This window comes from Oncorhynchus clarkii, chromosome 29 (genome assembly GCF_045791955.1).
Source record: "Oncorhynchus clarkii lewisi isolate Uvic-CL-2024 chromosome 29, UVic_Ocla_1.0, whole genome shotgun sequence".
NCBI classification, from domain to species: domain Eukaryota; kingdom Metazoa; phylum Chordata; class Actinopteri; order Salmoniformes; family Salmonidae; genus Oncorhynchus; species Oncorhynchus clarkii.
In genome coordinates, this window is record NC_092175.1 from 35,104,517 (window position 1) to 35,123,610 (window position 19,094).

General features: G+C 46.9%; 1 pseudogene; it reads left to right on the forward strand.

Moving 5' to 3' along the window:
- Positions 1-19,094, forward strand: part of LOC139388213 (rab proteins geranylgeranyltransferase component A 1-like) — a 44,019-nt pseudogene that overhangs the window by 5,178 nt on the left and 19,747 nt on the right.

The window sequence follows — 19,094 nt, forward strand, 5'->3', positions numbered from 1 at the left end:
GTTAAGACGAGATAGAATGAGGATCGGAAACGGAACGAAGACCTCCACCCTTTCTCTTTGCAAGGTATGGGTAAGTCTATGGGCCAAATGTCCCCACCCCTTCAAAAATTCCGAAAGATACTAACACCTGCGAAATCGTGATTTTTTTCAATTACCAGTGATGAAAAACCCTAGCACGGGAACTAATTTCACTTGTTATCTCACGCATCCTGTTGTATCATGACAGACCAATGGTAGCATCTATATTTATGTACTCTGTCCACAAGAGATGAACAAAATACTAACATTTGCAAAGTCTGTTTAATAATATGTTCCTTCTGATATTTTGTCTCAAACACCAACGCTGTATATAAACCAACCCCATGGAGTAAGTTCAAATATTATTTTATTCAGCATTCGTGACAGACAAGGGATGTTTCAGTTTTCGACTATGTAGTAATATGTGGCTCTGCTGTCCAGGGATTGGATAGCATGCTTACGTTAGGTCTGGGATGCACGATGCATCTCAAGCTTTTGTGATAAGCAAGTGTAATTTAAAATAATGTATCATTCAAAACCGTGCCTCACTTGAATGAAATAATGACCATGAAAGATGATCTCTAATACTGTAGAATTAAACAATGGTTTCAGAAGTACCCTCAAGTCTGGTTCTTTTAGAAGGACCCTCAAGCCTCAAGCCTGGTTATTTTTTAACAGCAGAGCTTTTAGAAACCACTTAAAATCATAAAAGGCCACCAATGATAATGAATCCAAATGACCAAACTAATTCACTTGTGTAACTAAATGTTAAATGTATGCCAGGTGCAGCTTATATCATCAGGTTCTTTGGTCCTTTCAATGCACACTGAACAAGGAAATAGACATGGTGTGTGCCCTCATTTAAACCTCATTTAAAGGGAAATTACAACCCTCGTATGAACAATTTTAAATGCATCTTCCTCTTTCGAAACAACAGTCAATCCTTCATTACTTTTACAACCAGAACATCACTCAACAAGCAATCAGCCCGAGCCACTGATTTTTACAGCATACATTAACAACACTGCAGGCTATGCAGCAGTCAAGCACCGGATATTTGTGGAGATTACCTCTGTCAAAGCCCAAAGAAACAACTCATTCTGGCTGACTTGGAGAAGGGTCGAAAGAAAGAAAAGTATGACGGTAATGATTTGAATCTGAAAAAATCTGATTTGAATCTGAGTCCAGTCAACTTTTGTTCCTTCGGCAGAAACGGCTAATCTATGGAGAATCTGATGACAGTTTACATTCATGCTCTGCCAACAACATTAGTGATGCCAGCTGTTGGCAAATGTGGCTAGTGTGGTATACCATCTACAGTAGTAAACAAGGAGAAGTTTGCCCGGTTGCACCTATAGGTCACTTTTCATTGAACTGTTCATTATATTTGGTTGGCAGTCATGTGAATGGTTTGTGTCCAGAGTGGGTGGTTGATGAAACAGTGGAGCATGTGCTGCTGTCCTGTTGATAGTTTGTTGAAGAGAGGGAAAGATGGATGTGTAGGGATATTGAGATTGGGGAAGGTTGGGAAGGTTAGGAGGGGATTTGGGGGATGGGGAGGGTTTGTTGGACGTTAGTAGGGCTCTTTCTTATTGTTTTAGTAGTACAGAATTAGGAAGTGTTTTCTTTTGTTTCTAATGTAATATGTAAACCGTGATTGACCACACACTCCAGCACAGTAAGTGGCGGTATGCACCTTTAACTTGTTTGCGCAACGCCATTATAACGATGATGAAGAAGAAGAAGAAGAAGAGGCAGCAGCAGCAGAAGAAGAAGAAGAAGAATACCTTGTTTAGGAAGACATCTACTTGGGCAAATAGTTTTGAGAACATCTGAATTACATGGCAAGAATATGTAACATCTATTAGTATGACCGGATCTAGGCCCATTAATAGGGAAGCAGTCGGGAGGCTGACGTAGTTTTCTGTGGAAATTGTTAAAAGTAGTTATTGTACATAGAGTTGTACAATAATAACTATATAGCTCAGTGGTAAAAACACAAACCACACACAGCCTTCAGGGACAAATGCTCTCATCGGAGCAGCAGGGTTTGTGGTGCTTTTATACATTGTACATGTTCCCAACCAGGGTCCACTGGGAAACATGGACCAAACTAAGGCTGAATGCCAATGCGATAGCGATGGGCACTGATGGCAGGTAACATGGCTAGTATACCACTGGTTGGAAGTGAGGTGTTTCTCAATGCTGAAGCATTGTCTCAGTTATGTTATCACCTAAAACCTCTCATCTCCTGCAGTATTAAGGGCTATTGGATGTAACGAGCTATAACCCTAATAGAAGCACCATCCCTTCGTCATCACTGTGTTGTTGACTGTACGCTTGTTTATGTGTAACTGTGTTGTTGTTCATGTTGCACTGCTTTGCTTTATCTTGGCCAGGTTGTAAATGAGAACTTGTTCTCAACTGGCCTACCTGGTTAAATAAAGGTGAAAAAAAATAAAATAAAATCAAATCATATTTTATTGGTCACACACACATGGTTAGCAAATGTTAATGTGAGTGTAGCGAGAAGCACAAGCATTTCACTACACTCACATTAACATCTGCTAACCATATGTATGTGACCAATAAAATGTGATTTGATTTGATGATGAAGGGATGGTGTTTCTATTAGTTTACATATAGCTAGTTACATCTTTACTAATATGATATTAATCATGTTTATGTTGAGAAAATACATGGGATTAATTTTACTTAATCAAGGTGTATGTGTGATTTGTTGTTTAATGTGATGAGAGACTTTCCGTCTCATCTACTGTCACATGATACAGTGCACATATTGCTCAACATGGCTGCTGACAACCTACCATCCGAATTGTTATCATATTCGAGAAAGATGAGAAACTATTATTGTTTTGCCAGTGGTGTTTCAATCATTTTCTTGAGAACGGTGCAGCTGAAATTGGCGATGGTTCAAGAATCTTGTCTTTCGTCCAGAAGGGCTGCTAGCATTAGCTAGCAGTAGTTGTTGACATTAGCATAATGTTAGCTAGCTTGCTTGCTAACATATGAGTAGGGCATATCTAACAACGTGTACCATTTGAATATAAAACTAACTAACGACAGCAATTCATCTAATTTTCTAAATGCGTAATATTTGTTTTACAACGTTTGGCTCACCATTTCAACATGGATATCTAGCAAGATAGTGTCATGATCATCAGAATATTGAATATTGATGTCAACAGGTGGAGGCTGGTGGGAGGAGCTATAGGAGGACGGACCCAATGTGATGGCTGTAATGGAATAAATGGAATGGTATCAAGCATATTAAAACCACATGTTTGACTCCATTCCATTTATAGCATCCTAGCCATTGTAATAAGCCCATCCTCCTATAGCTCCTCCCACCAGCCTCCACAGATGTCAACATCTGTGTAATGCTAGCTAATGTTAGATAGCTATCAACTTTCATTATGAATTATCGCTATCATGTCCCTGTTTGATTGGAAGATGGGTAGCTAACTAACCTAAACAATCAACAGTTGCACATGGCACACAAGGTAAACACAGCCAAATAGCTAGCTAGCATTAAAGGCAATGGCCACCCTCAGTTCAGAGAAGCATGCAGTGTCATTGTATTGCCAGCCTAGGCTACTGTTGGGTAGAGAAATATAAAACATATTTTAGCCAATTAAATGAACAATTGTCTGGCCAACCCCCACATAGATGATCTAATCTAATTGTTAGAAATCCTAGCAAGACAATACAGGATAAGACATTTCATATTTCATTATCAGGTTCGTCAGAATAGAAATTGTGGCTCATTTTCAGCCACAGATTAGTCTAATTAATGTGATGCCATCATACACAAAAAAATATGACCGTTTAGATGCCTATTGCTATAATTCAACACTATGATTGATTGTGTACAAATGGAATATCTCTGGCCCACTTCTGGTTTTGCTGGTGCAAAACTTTAAGCCAGCTGGTCCCCAGACTGTGGGTGACAAGACTGCACTGATGACCCAGTCTATTTCAGTGCAGGCAGTGTTCTGTGTCAAGGTTGGTCAGACAAGTGTGTTTTCCAGGTTCCCCAGCCTCTGCACACAAACCCAAGACAAACAATGTCTGTGGACAGGGAACAGTTGTTCATGAATATTGTGGCCCCCTAATGACATGGTTTTTCCATCTGCTGGCCCTTTACCTGTGTGAGGCAGGGTGTTCCTGTTGGTTGCACCCCGTCAGTATCCAATTCACACACACCTCACGTACACCGTGGGTTGGCGCAGAGTGGCGCAGGGGACCTCAGGTCTACGTGGATAATTCTCTGTTGGACGTCTGTACATTTGGTGTCTGAAAGTTTCTTAAATGGAGTCGATGCAATTGTTGTGTTGCTGTCCTAATTTTTCTCTCTACAAATATTTGGCCCATTTGTTTTTGCTGTTGTAATTGTCAACATTTGACCTATATATATATATATATATATATATATATATATATTTTTTTTTTGAATTTTACCCCTTTTTCTCCCCAATTTCGTAGTATCCAATTGTTGTAGTAGCTACTATCTTGTCTCATCGCTACAACTCCCGTACGGGCTCGGGAGAGACGAAGGTTGAAAGTCATGCGTCCTCCGATACACAACCAACCAAGCCGCTGCTTCTTTAACACAGCGCACATCCAACCCGGAAGCCAGCCGCACCAATGCGCCGGAGGAAACACCGTGCACCTGGCCAACTTGGCTAGCGTACACTGCGCCCAGCCCGCCACAGGAGTCACTGGTGCGCGATGAGACAAGGACACCCCTACCGACCAAGCCCTCCCTAACCCGGGCGACGCTAGGCCAATTGTGCGTCGCCCCACGGACCTCCCGGTCGCGGCCGGTTACGACAGAGCCTGGGCGCGAACCCAGGACTCTGATGGCACAGCTGGCGCTGCAGTACAGCGCCCTTAACCACTGCGCCACCCGGGAGGCTGACCTATATATTTTTTTAATCAACATAGCATCCCTGGGCCATTGCTTCTCTTTTGTCCAGTCGTTAGTTTAATGTGAAATGGTATCATCAGAGGCAAATTTATTGTGTTCACGTTCCTGAGACGGCAGTGACTGAGATGCACAATTTACTCCCGATCTCACAGTGGAACTGGTCTTGTGCAGAGTCTTAATAGATATGCAATAAACCAAACAGGGCCGGTAACTCGCTGAGCCATTCCCTACTGTTGTATTAATGTAACTATCCATCTTGGTGGGACCTCCACAGTCACTGCCAGGAAGGACGTCCATTAACAGGACATGTGATTGTGGAACAGAGCCAACAATCACCATCTTTACTAGTTGACACATCTCTGACTTGGTCTTAGACTTCTTGCTTATTCGTCAGGTTTAAAAAACAAATTGTCTAGCGACACAACACAAAACAAAATGGCGTCACTGGTTTATCGTCACCTTGCATTGTATGCTGCTTGTAAAAAATAAATATGGGAAGACTATAAACTTTGAAGACCTCATCGTTAGACGAAATAGAATGGGCCAAAGTTCATTTTAATCTGAATGTCCTAGAATCAGCAGCAACACTGACAGACTGCTGAATAGGCTACGTCTGTACATTCGGCCCGGGACGATACCAATATCGCGATACTCGTTGGCTAGTATCACGGCAAGGAAACAAAACACGTATCGGATGTAACTTTTTTAGGGAAAGTTAGAAACAACATTTGTTGTCATCATCCAGAGTCACATTTATGTATTTTACAAGCTGTAGCTTAATATTTTACATAAAGCAAAAGAGTTGTAGAGAGACTGCGTCGCGTTTAAATTTTGCCACCGAAAGAATATCACGATACTGGTATCTTCCTGCCTCTACTGTACATTAATTTGCTTCTATATGGATGACATCACTATAATCAGTGAATTAAGCGTTTTTTTTCTCACACTTCGTCTCATCTCTTCTGCTTCTGCTATCTCTTCTCTGCTAGCCTCTTCTGCCTTCCCATGCTGCTCCCTGTTTGCTGCTAGCCTCTTCTGCCTTCCCATGCTGCTCCCTGTTTGCTGCGAGTCTCTTCTGCCTTCCCATGTTGCTCTCTGTTTGCTGTGAGCCTCTTCTGCCTTCCCATGCTGCTCCCTGTTTGCTGTGAGCCTCTTCTGCCTTCCCATGCTGCTCCCTGTTTGCTGCTAGCCTCTTCTGCCTTCCCATGCTCTCTCAGCCAGACTATAAATAACACGTCAAATGACTTTCAAGGTGGAGAGAGAGAGAGAATCCATTTTGGAATGTTCTCTGAAATGAAGAGTGATTTATGATTTCATACAATTCCTGCTGAAAGCATTTCTGGCTTTGCTCGGTCATCAAAGTCCTGCCGGCCAGATCTATTATTTATGAGGTTTGTCTGTGTGGCATCAGTGCTTTAAGGCAGCTAGGTAATGTTTGTCTTTAGCAAATATGATGTGGAAAAAAATCAATACCAGACACGATAAAAGGCAATGAAAAGATGGCATCTGAGAATATTTACACTTTTTAAAGACATCTCAAGAATGGCCTGGTGGGTAGAGATGTACAACCATGTTGTTTTCCCCCACAGGGTAGTTCATTGAGAAAGAGTTGGTTTTCTAGCTGTGTCTACTTTCATTGTTCTCTTTGCTTTTGCAACATTGATAGGGGTGGCCACTGGATAACTTTACTCCATGTTCCTGCATCGTCTTTGGCGATGCAACCACAGCCTACAGCTGTGTACGTCTTCTGTAGTCTATAGGCCTAATGTAGAAATGGTGATAGTGATTGGACCGTGTAGGCTATGTGGAAGGTGTGCATGGGTGTTACAGCGTAGCGAAATGCTTGTGCTTCTAGTTCCGACCATGCAGTAATAACCAACGAGTAATCTAACCTAACAATTCCACAACAACTACCTTATACACACAAGTGTAAAGGAATTAAGAATATGTACATAAAGATATATGAAGGAGTGATGGTACAGAACGGCATAGGCAAGATGCAGTAGATGGTATAGAGTACAGTATATACATATGAGATGAGTAATCTAGGGTATGTAAACACAAAAGTGGAGATGCTCTCTGTTAAACACTGTGAACCTCTGGCTTTCTGTTGGGGCTGAGAGATGCTCTCTGTTAAACAGTGTAAACCTCTGGCTTTCTGTTGGGGCTGAGAGATGCTCTCTGTTAAACAGTGTAAACCTCTGGCTTTCTGATTGGGCTGAGATATGCTCTCTGTTAAACAGTGTAAACCTCTGGCTTTCTGTTGGGGCTGAGAGATGCTCTCTGTTAAACACTGTGAACCTCTGGCTTTCTGATTGGGCTGAGAGATGCTCTCTGTTAAACACTGTGAACCTCTGGCTTTCTGATTGGGCTGAGAGATGCTCTCTGTTAAACAGTGTAAACTTCTGGCTTTCTGTTGGGGCTGAGAGATGCTCTCTGTTAAACAGTGTAAACCTCTGGCTTTCTGATTGGGCTGAGAGATGCTCTCTGTTAAACAGTGTAAACCTCTGGCTTTCTGTTGGGGCTGAGAGATGCTCTCTGTTAAACACTGTGAACCTCTGGCTTTCTGATTGGGCTGAGAGATGCTCTCTGTTAAACAGTGTAAACTTCTGGCTTTCTGTTGGGGCTGAGAGATGCTCTCTGTTAAACAGTGTAAACCTCTGGCTTTCTGTTGGGGCTGAGAGATGCTCTCTGTTAAACAGCGTAAACCTCTGGCTTTCTGATTGGTCTGGGAGATGCTCTCTGTTAAACACTGTGAACCTCTGGCTTTCTGTTGGGGCTGAGAGATGCTCTCTGTTAAACACTGTGCACCTCTGGCTTTCTGTTGGGGCTGAGAGATGCTCTCTGTTAAACAGTGTAAACCTCTGGCTTTCTGTTGGGGCTGAGAGATGCTCTCTGTTAAACAGTGTAAACCTCTGGCTTTCTGTTGGGGCTGAGAGATGCTCTCTGTTAAACTGTGTACCTCTGGCTTTCTGTTGGGGCTGAGAAATGCTCAATTTTAAATGACACAGGGAGAGGTGGGGAAGTGGTGGCATGTACTTGAGAATAAATCACTTTCCCATTGTGTGTGTGAGATGGGGCGGTGCAAGGCCAGATGAGGAGGAAGAGGGATGGAGAGACCAGGCTGCCTTAGTGGCCTAATGGGGTTGTTTTCCGGGCTCTATCTGTGGCACTACCTCTCAATCTCGCTTACCCTAACCCCTCTCTCTGGCTGCATTTACACAGGCAACCCAATTCAGATCTGTTGCCCAATTATTGGCAGAAGATCTGATCTGATTGGCCAAAAGACCATTTTGTGGAAAACTATCAGAATTAGGCTGCCTGGGTAAACGCAGTCTGTGGCCAGACTCCTCTGCCTCTGACTGGACATTTCACTCTTTGTCATCTCCAGGGAATAGAAACCTCTCACTTGTTGAGATGGACACCAGGTGGATGTTTCCTTGGTGTGCTCCTCATCAGAGGCTACTGCTTTCTCCCCAGGGGGGGAAACCTAGTGCTATTCAAATAGAACTCATTTTATTTGAACCTTGTTCAACTGTCAACTTCAAATGGCCAAAAAGAATCATTCTAGACATTTCTCTCCCATTGACAATAGAATAAGCAATACACTCAAAGAAATACTCATCACTAGTACCTGAATGAGCAGGCGCCGTTAACGCAGTGTGCTGCTTGTCAATGAGGTTGAATTGTAGAGCATTATTCAAATTGAATAAACCATGCCATTCAGACAAAAGCCACACGGAGATATGGATTGAAGAGTTGAATCTTCGGTCTGACAATGGGTCTACTGTCTCTGTTCATTTCCAGGCCTCTCTGAGTCTGTCATTTCTGTTGCCTTCTCCCGTTTTGGAAAGAGGGTCTTGCATGTTGACAGGTGAGTCTGGGGGGGGGGTGAGAGAACTGGGTAAGGATGATTCTGAGGGGGTGAGCGAGCTGGGAATGGGTGAGGGAGCTGGGTAAGGGTGAGTCTGAGGGGGTGAGAGAGCTGGGTCAGGGAGAGTCTGAAGGGGTGAATGAGCTGGGTCAGGGTGAGTCTGAGGGGGTTAGAGAGCTGGGTCAGGGAGAGTCTGAAGGGGTGAAGGAGCTGGGTCAGGGTGAGTCTGAGGGGGTTAGAGAGCTGGGTCAGGGTGAGTCTGAGGGAGTGAGGGAGCTGGGCCAGGGTGAGTCTGAGGGGGTGAGAGAGCTGGGTCAGGGAGAGTCTGAGGGGGTGAGAGAGCTGGGTCAGGGAGAGTCTGAAGTGGTGAGAGAGCTGGGTCAGGGTGAGTCTGAGGGGGTTAGAGAGCTGGGTCAGGGTGAGTCTGAGGGAGTGAGGGAGCTGGGTCAGGGTGAGTCTGAGGGGGTGAAAGAGCTGGGTCAGGGTGAGTCTGAAGGGGTGAAGGAGCTGGGTAGGGGTGAGGGAGCTGTGTTAAGTTATATTGGATTCCACTGGGGAGAGATGGTGCTCTGGTTAGGGGTTCATTCTGTGTGATAATGAATTTAGATACAAATTCCAAATAGCCTAGGCCAGGGCTCTCTGTTCCTGGAGAGCTACCCTCCTGTAGGTTTTAACTCCAACCCTGTTCCTGGAGAGCTACCGTCCTGTAGGTTTTAACTCCAACCCTGTTCCTGGAGAGCTACCCTCCTGTAGGTTTTAACTCCAACCCTGTTCCTGGAGATCTACCCTCCTGTAGGTTTTAACTCCAACCCTGTTCCTGGAGATCTACCCTCCTGTAGGTTTTAACTCCAACCCTGTTCCTGGAGAGCTACCCTCCTGTAGGTTTTAACTCCAACCCTGTTCCTGGAGAGCTACCCTCCTGTAGGTTTTAACTCCAACCCTGTTCCTGGAGAGCTACCCTCCTGTAGGTTTTAACTCTAACCCTGTTCCTGGAGAGCTACCGTCCTGTAGGTTTTAACTCCAACCCTGTTCCTGGAGATCTACCCTCCTGTAGGTTTTAACTCCAACCCTGTTCCTGGAGATCTACCCTCCTGTAGGTTTTAACTCCAACCCTGTTCCTGGAGAGCTACCCTCCTGTAGGTTTTAACTCCAACCCTGTTCCTGGAGAGCTACCCTCCTGTAGGTTTTAACTCCAACCCTGTTCCTGGAGAGCTACCCTCCTGTAGGTTTTAACTCCAACCCTGTTCCTGGAGAGCTACCCTCCTGTAGGTTTTAACTCTAACCGTAGTTGTAACTAACCTGATTCAGCTTATCATCCAGCTAATTATTAGAATCAGGCGTGCTAGAATAGTGTACTGCGTACTGGAGTGAATTGTCTGTATACTTGTTCATTAAAATAGATTTATTGATAAGTTAAATGTGCATGATTGTGTACAAGGTATGAAAAATGACATGATCCCAATTCCTACAATGCTCAATCCTACAGGAGAAAGTAGTATGCCGGAAACTGGGCCAGCTTCAAATTCAGTGGACTGCTGCCCTGGATCGAGGAGTACAAAGTGAGTCTAGCTGTGTTCGTTCCTCTAGATGTAGCACATCCTCACAAAGCATTACATGATCTCATTTATCCAATGTGACTAATTGGAGGTGTGAATATGTAATGGTCTGTCTGCTTTGACCTTTCACAAAACAATGTGTTAACGGTGATTGTCCTGAGGGTTATTGTGAGAGACTTTGGCATAAGGATGTGTGTCTGTGTCTGTGCATGTGTCTGTGCGTGTGTGTGTGCAAGTGTGTGTGCGTGTGTGTGTGTGTGTCTGCAAGTGTGTGTCTGGGCAAGAGTGTGTGTCTGTGTGTCTGTGTTAGTGTGTGTGTGTGTGTGTGTGCGTGTGTGCGTGTGTGTGTGTGTGTGTGTGTGTGTCTGCAAGTGTGTGTCTGGGCAAGAGTGTGTGTCTGTGTGTCTGTGTTAGTGTGTGTGTGCGTGCGTGCTATATTGTGTGTCCACTTGGATGTCTCCTGTTGTCAGCAGGCAGACCAGAGTTATGACTGTTGTCAGCAGGCAGACCAGAGTTATGACTGTTGTCAGCAGGCAGACCAGAGTTATGACTGTTGTCAGCAGGCAGGCCAGAGTTATGACTGTTGTCAGCAGGCAGGTCAGAGTTATGACTGTTGTCAGCAGGCCAGAGTTATGACTGTTGTCAGCAGGCAGGCAAGAGTTATGACTGTTGTCAGCAGGCCAGAGTTATAACTGTTGTCAGCAGGCCAGAGTTATGACTGTTGTCAGCAGGCCAGAGTTATAACTGTTGTCAGCAGGCATGCCAGAGTTATGACTGTTGTCAGCAGACCAGAGTTATGACTGTTGTCAGCAGGCAGGCCAGAGTTATGACTGTTGTCAGCAGGCCAGAGTTATGACTGTTGTCAGCAGGCAGGTCAGAGTTATGACTGTTGTCAGCAGGCCAGAGTTATGACTGTTGTCAGCAGGCAGGCCAGAGTTATGACTGTTGTCAGCAGGCCAGAGTTATGACTGTTGTCAGCAGGCCAGAGTTATGACTGTTGTCAGCAGGCAGGCCAGAGTTATGACTGGTGTCAGCAGGCCAGAGTTATGACTGTTGTCAGCAGGCCAGTTATGACTGTTGTCAGCAGGCCAGAGTTATGACTGTTGTCAGCAGGCCAGAGTTATGACTGTTGTCAGCAGGCAGGCCAGAGTTATGACTGTTGTCAGCAGGCCAGAGTTATGACTGTTGTCAGCAGGCCAGAGTTATGACTGTTGTCAGCAGGCAGACCAGAGTTATGACTGTTGTCAGCAGGCAGGCCAGAGTTATAACTGTTGTCAGCAGGCAGGCCAGAGTTATGACTGTTGTCAGCAGGCCAGAGTTATGACTGTTGTCAGCAGGCAGGTCAGAGTTATGACTGTTGTCAGCAGGCCAGAGTTATGACTGTTGTCAGCAGGCAGGCCAGAGTTATGACTGTTGTCAGCAGGCCAGAGTTATGACTGTTGTCAGCAGGCCAGAGTTATGACTGTTGTCAGCAGGCCAGAGTTATGACTGTTGTCAGCAGGCAGGCCAGAGTTATGACTGTTGTCAGCAGGCCAGAGTTATGACTGTTGTCAGCAGGCAGGCCAGAGTTATGACTGTTGTCAGCGGGCCAGAGTTATGACTGTTGTCAGCAGGCAGGTCAGAGTTATGACTGTTGTCAGCAGGCCAGTTATGACTGTTGTCAGCAGGCCAGAGTTATGACTGTTGTCAGCAGGCCAGAGTTATGACTGTTGTCAGCAGGCAGGCCAGAGTTATGACTGTTGTCAGCAGGCAGGCCAGAGTTATGAGGCTGTGCAGGAGGACTGGGAGGAGAAGCTGGAGGAGGGAGAGGAGGCCCTGGCCCTGAGCTCTGAGGTCAATCTCTAACCTACAGCTGTTCTGCTACGCCAGGTAGGTACCACTGAAGATACGTGACAGGTCAACACACACACACACACACACACACACACACACACACACACACACACACACACACACACACACACACACACACACACACACACACACACACACACACACACACACACACACATGGGACAAAGCTCGACCCTGACTTTACTCTTTTCGTGTCATTTTCCATCAATCTCTTTGATGAGGGCTTCATTTAGAATAGAGGACTATAGAAATCTCCACCTAAAATAATTAGCCTACACAGCACTGCCGACAGTCATTCTAGTTGTGTCCACCACTACAAACCTGTTTCATGTCCTCATAACCAGTTGTGCGTTGTGTGGGCAGTGAAGAGCCTGAGGAGGTGAAGGAACTCTATCGCTGAGGGCTTCATTTAGAATAGAGGACTATAGAAATCTCCACCTAAAATAATTAGCCTACACAGCACTGCCGACAGTCATTCTAGTTGTGTCCACCAATACAAACCTGTTTCATGTCCTCATAACCAGTTGTGCGTTGTGTGGGCAGTGAAGAGCCTGAGGAGGTGAAGGAACTCTATCGCTGAAGCTTGGTCCCTCCCTCAAACCCCAGACTCAGAGGGGGAGGTAGAGAGGTGTCTGGTAGAGAACAGCTCTGTGGAGGAGGAAAAGCCAGTGATGGTCAGTGATGAGGCATCTCCAGCCCCTGACCTGATGCTGGGGCAGAACAGACCCAACAGGAGGGAGAGGTGGCCCCCAGGCAGAACAGACCCAACAGGAGGGAGAGGTGGCCCCCAGGCAGAACAGACCCAACAGGAGAGAGAGATGGCCCCCAGGCAGAACAGACCCAACAGGAGCGAGAGGTGGCCCCCAGGCAGAACAGACCCAACAGGAGGGAGAGGTGGCCCCCAGGCAGAACAGACCCAACAGGAGGGAGAGGTGGTCACCCAGGCAGAACAGACCCAACAGGAGGGAGAGGTGGCCCCCAGGCAGAACAGACCCAACAGGAGGGAGAGGTGGCCCCCAGGCAGAACAGACCCAACAGGAGGGAGAGGTGGCCACCCAGGCAGAACAGACCCAACAGGAGGGAGAGGTGGCCCCCAGGCAGAACAGACCCAACAGGGGGAGAGGTGGCCCCCAGGCAGAACAGACCCAACAGGAGGGAGAGGTGGCCACCCAGGCAGAACAGACCCAACAGGAGGGAGAGGTGGCCCCCAGGCAGAACAGACCCAACAGGAGGGAGAGGTGGCCACCAGGCAGAACAGACCCAACAGGAGGGAGAGGTGGCCCCCCAGACAGAGGAGATCCAGGGGTGGAACAGGAGCAGGCCAGCCCCTCTCCAGCTGAGAGCCAACCAGAGGCCAAGAAAAATATCACCTATACTAAGATCGTTAAGGAGGGACGGAGATTCAACTTTGACCTCATGTCTAAGGTTGGTACGGTATATGGAGGAGTGAAACATTTATGATTCAATGACGGCGTGACTTGTGTGCAATGCTCCAAACTAACTGTGTAACTATTTTTCTGTGTAACCTAATGTTTGATTGACTGTAAGGTCACACAATTTTAAATAATACAGCGAGTGTACACCGTGGCCAGTTTATTAGGTACCCCACCTCGTTCACAATAATGGCTCGCTCCTACAGAGAGTGAGTCATGTGGCCGTGGCTTGCTATATAAAGCAGGCAGACAGGCATCAAGGCATTCAGTTACTGTTTGTTTGAACGTTAGAATGGGCAAAACAAGTGTCCTAAGTGACTTTGAGCGTGGTATGATCGTCGGCGCCAGGCGCACCGGTTCCAGTATCTCCGAAACGGACGGCATCCTGGGCTTTTCACACACGACAGTGTCTAGGGTTTATAGAGAACGGTGTGACAAACAAAAAAACATCCAGTCAGCGGCAGCCTTCTGGGTGAAAACAGCTCCTTGATGAGAGGTGGAAGGACAATGGCAAGAATGGTGCAAGCTAAACGGCGGACCACAAACAGACAAATAGCAGCGCAGTACAACAGTGGTGTGCAGAACAGCGTCACGGAACACACAACTCATCGGTCCTGGTCAAGGATGGGCTATTGCAGCAGACGACCACACCGGGTTCCACTCCTATCAGCTAAAAACAAGAAGAAGTGACTCCAGTATCTACAGGATCACCAACACTGGACAATTGAGGAGTGGAAAAACATTGCCTGGTCTGACGAATCCCGGTTCCTGTTGCATCATGCTGATGGTAGAGCCAGGATTTGGCATAAGCAGTATGAGTCCATGGCTCCAACCTGCCTGGTGTCAACAGTACAGGCTGGTGGTGGTGGTGTAATGGTGTGGGGAATGTTTTCCTGGCACATGTTAAGTCCCTTGATACCAATTGAGCAACGTTTCCATGCCCCATAGAATTCAGACTGTTCTGGAGGCACTATTGTGACCGTCCCCAGCTCATGTTCTCTCGTGGCTCATTGGTGGACCTCCTCATCAAGTCCAATGTCAGCCGATACGCAGAGTTTAAAAACTTCACCCGCATCCTCACCTACCGCAACAGGAAAGTGGATCAGGTAGAGTACACAACACACACACACACACACACACACACACACACACACACACACACACACACACACACACACACACACACACACACACACACAGATGTTGAGATACAAGATCTAACAGATTTCGTTGACTTTCCGATTAATGTCAGATTAAGGCTGTTGCACAAACAGCTATTTAATCTCTGAAGATAATATACAAATGTTGTTCAGTAATGTCTCTACATTTGATTTATTGAGTGGTGGTTATGAACATAGGTTTTTAATTTGAGTACTTCAATCACTCTGCTCAAGATAGCTGTCCCATATTTGACCACACTCACTTGTCCCTGTCTGCCCCGTCACCCCCGTCCCCACCCTGCTTTTTAATGTTCACACACCCTCACCATTCAATTCCCACTCATCCCCATTGTCTCCAACTCTCTCACTCTTTCTCCCCCTATTTATCTATCTCGCGCTCTTTCTCCCTCTCTCTCCTTTCTCCCCCTCTCTCTCCCCCCTATATCTCTCCTTTCTCCCTCTCACACCCTCTCTCTCCTTTCTCCCTCTCTCCTTTCTCTATCTCTCCTTTCTCCCTTCTTTCTATTGCACTCTCTCCCTCTCTCCCTCTCTCTCCTTTCTCCTTCTCTCTCCTTTCTCCCCCTCTCTCTCCCCCTCTCTCCCATTTATCTCCCTCCCCCTCTCTCTCTCTACTTCTCTCTCGCTCTCTCTCTCATTTCTCTCTCTCTCTCCTTTCTCTCTCCTTTCTCTCTCTCCTCCTCCCTCTCCCTCTCTCTCTCTCGCCTTCTTCCTCTCCCTCTCTCTCTCCCTGTCCCAGTCCTCTACCCCCAGTCCTCTACCACCAATCCTCTACCCCCAGTCCTCTACCCCCAGTCCTCTACCCCCAGTCCTCTACCACCATTCCTCTACCACCAGTCCTTTACCACCAGTCCTCTACCACCAGTCCTTTCTCTCCCTGTCCCAGTCCTCTACCCCAGTCCTCTACCCCAGTCCTCTATCAGCAGTCCTCTTTCTCCCTGTCCCAGTCCTGCTACCCCCCAGTCCTCCCTCTCCAGCCCTCTCTCTCTCGATCCTATCCTCTACCCCAACCTTCTACCCCCAGTCCTGTCTCTCCAGTCCTCTTTCTATCCCAGTCTTCTACCCCCAGTCCTCTCTCTGTCTATCTCTGTCCTCTATCCCTCCCTCTTTTACCTTCTCTACTCTGGTATTCCCTGCTCTGCTCTCTCTCCAGACTTCTCTCCCCTGGTATTCCCTGTTCTCCTGTCTCTCCAGACTTCTCTCCCCTGGTATTCCCTGCTCTCCTGTCTCTCCAGACTTCTCTCCCCTGGTATTCCCTGTTCTCCTCTCTCTCCAGACTTCTCTCCCCTGGTATTCCCTGCTCTCCTCTCTCTCCAGACTTCTCTCCCCTGGTATTCCCTGCTCTCTTCTCTCTCCAGACTTCTCTCCCCTGGTATTCCCTGCTCTCCTCTCTCTCCAGACTTCTCTCCCCTGGTATTCCCTGCTCTCTTCTCTCTCCAGACTTCTCTCCCATTCCTCTACCACCAGTCCTTTACCACCAGTCCTCTACCACCAGTCCTTTCTCTCCCTGTCCCAGTCCTCTACCCCAGTCCTCTACCCCAGTCCTCTATCAGCAGTCCTCTTTCTCCCTGTCCCAGTCCTGCTACCCCCCAGTCCTCCCTCTCCAGCCCTCTCTCTCTCGATCCTATCCTCTACCCCAACCTTCTACCCCCAGTCCTGTCTCTCCAGTCCTCTTTCTATCCCAGTCTTCTACCCCCAGTCCTCTCTCTGTCTATCTCTGTCCTCTATCCCTCCCTCTTTTACCTTCTCTACTCTGGTATTCCCTGCTCTGCTCTCTCTCCAGACTTCTCTCCCCTGGTATTCCCTGTTCTCCTGTCTCTCCAGACTTCTCTCCCCTGGTATTCCCTGCTCTCCTGTCTCTCCAGACTTCTCTCCCCTGGTATTCCCTGTTCTCCTCTCTCTCCAGACTTCTCTCCCCTGGTATTCCCTGCTCTCCTCTCTCTCCAGACTTCTCTCCCCTGGTATTCCCTGCTCTCTTCTCTCTCCAGACTTCTCTCCCCTGGTATTCCCTGCTCTCCTCTCTCTCCAGACTTCTCTCCCCTGGTATTCCCTGCTCTCTTCTCTCTCCAGACTTCTCTCCCCTGGTATTCCCTGCTCTCCTCTCTCTCCAGACTTCTCTCCCCTGGTATTCCCTGCTCTCCTCTCTCTCCAGACTTCTCTCCCCTGGTATTCCCTGCTCTCCTCTCTCTCCAGACTTCTCTCCCCTGCTATTCCCTGCTCTCCTCTCTCTCCAGACTTTTCTCCCCTGGTATTCCCTGCTCTCCTCTCTCTCCAGACTTCTCTCCCCTGGTATTCCCTGCTCTCCTGTCTCTCCAGACTTCTCAGACTTCTCCTTCTGGGACTTCCTACAGACCAAGAAGCTGACAGAGAACCTGCAGCATCTCTTCCTGCACACCATTGCCATGGTGACCCCAGAGGTCTGCACGGGGGAGGGCATGAGAGCAACGCAGCACTTCCTGTGTTGTCTGGGGCATTACAGCAACACGCCCTTCCTGTTCCCCCTCTACGGACTGTGGGACATCCCTCAGTGCTTCTGCAGGTCAGTGGTTCCTTATGTCTGTGCTAAAGGTCCGTTGCAGACGAATATACACTGACATAGACTGACCAGGTGAATCCAGGTTAAGGCTATGATCCCTTATTGATTTCACTTGTTAAATCCCCTTCAATCAGTGTATATGACAAAAGATTTATGTGCCTTTGGACTGGGTATGTCAAGAACTGTAACACCGCTGGAATTTTCACGCTCAACAGTTTTCCGTGTGTATCAAGAATGGTCCACCACCCAAAGGACATCCAGTCAACTTGACACAACTGTGGGAAGCATTGGAGTCAACATGGGTCAGCATCCCTGTAGAATACTGTGGACACCTTGTCGAGTCCGTGCCCCCAACAAATGTTTATTTTCTTTATTTTTCATTGAACCTTTATATAAGAATTGAGTCTGTTCCGAGAGCAAAATGGGGTGCAACTCAACATTAGGAAGGTGTTCCTAATGTTTTGTACACTCAGTGTATATACAGTGCATTCGGAAAGTATTCAGACCCCTTGACTTTTTCAACATTTTGTTACGTTGCAGCCTTATTCTAAAATGGATTACGTTGTTTTTTTTATTCATCAATCTACATATAAGACCCCATAATGACAAAACAAAAACATGTTTTAGAAATTTAGCAAATTAAAAAATAATAACAATAAATAAATATGACATTTACATAAGTATTCAGACCCTTTAGTCAGTACTTTGTTGAAGCATCTTTGACAGCGATTACAGCCTCGAGTCTTCTTGGGTATGACGCTACAAGCTTGGCACACCTGTATTTGGGGAGTTTCTCACATTCTTCTCTGCATATCCTCTCAAGCTGTCAGATTGGATGGGGAGTGTTCCTGCACAGCTTTTTTCAGGTGTCTCCAGAGATGTTCGATCAGGTTCAAGTCCAGACTCTGACTGGGCCACTCAAGGACATTCAGAGAGTTGTTTCAAAGCCACTCCTGCGCTGTCTTGACTGTGTGCTTAGGGTCGTTGTCCTGTTGGAAGGTGAACCTAAGCCCCAGTCTGAGGTTCTGAAGGCTCTGGAACAGGTTTTCATCAAGGATCTCTCTGTATTTTTCTCAGTTCAGCTTTCCCTCGATCCTGCCTAGTCTCCCAGTCCCCGTCGCTGAAAAACATCCCCACAGCATGATGCTGCCACAACCATGCTTCACCTTAGGGATGGTGGCAGGTTTCCACCAGAAGTGATGCTTGGCGTTCAGGCCAAAGAATTTAATCTTGGTTTCATCAGACCAGAGAATCTTGTTTCTCATGGTGAGAGAATCTTTAGTGGGCTATCATGTGCCTTTTACTGAGGAGTGGCTTACGTCTGGCCACTCTACCATACAGTCCTGATTGGTGAAGTGCTGCAGAGATGGTTGTCCTTCTGGAAGGTTCTCCCATCTCCACAGAGGAGCTCTGGAGCTCTGTCAGAGTGAACATCAGGTTCTTAGTCACCTCCCTGACCAAGGCCCTTCTCCCCAGATTGCTCAGTTTGGCCGGGTGGCCAGCTCTAGGAAGAGTCTTGGTGGTTCCAAACATTTTGCATTAAAGAATGATGAAGGCCACTGTGTTCTTGGGGACCTTCAATGCTGCATACATGTTTTGTTACCCTTCCCCAGATCTGTGCCTCGACACAATCTTGTCTTTGAGCTCTACGGACAATTCCTTCGACCTCATGGCTTGATTTTTGCTCTGACATG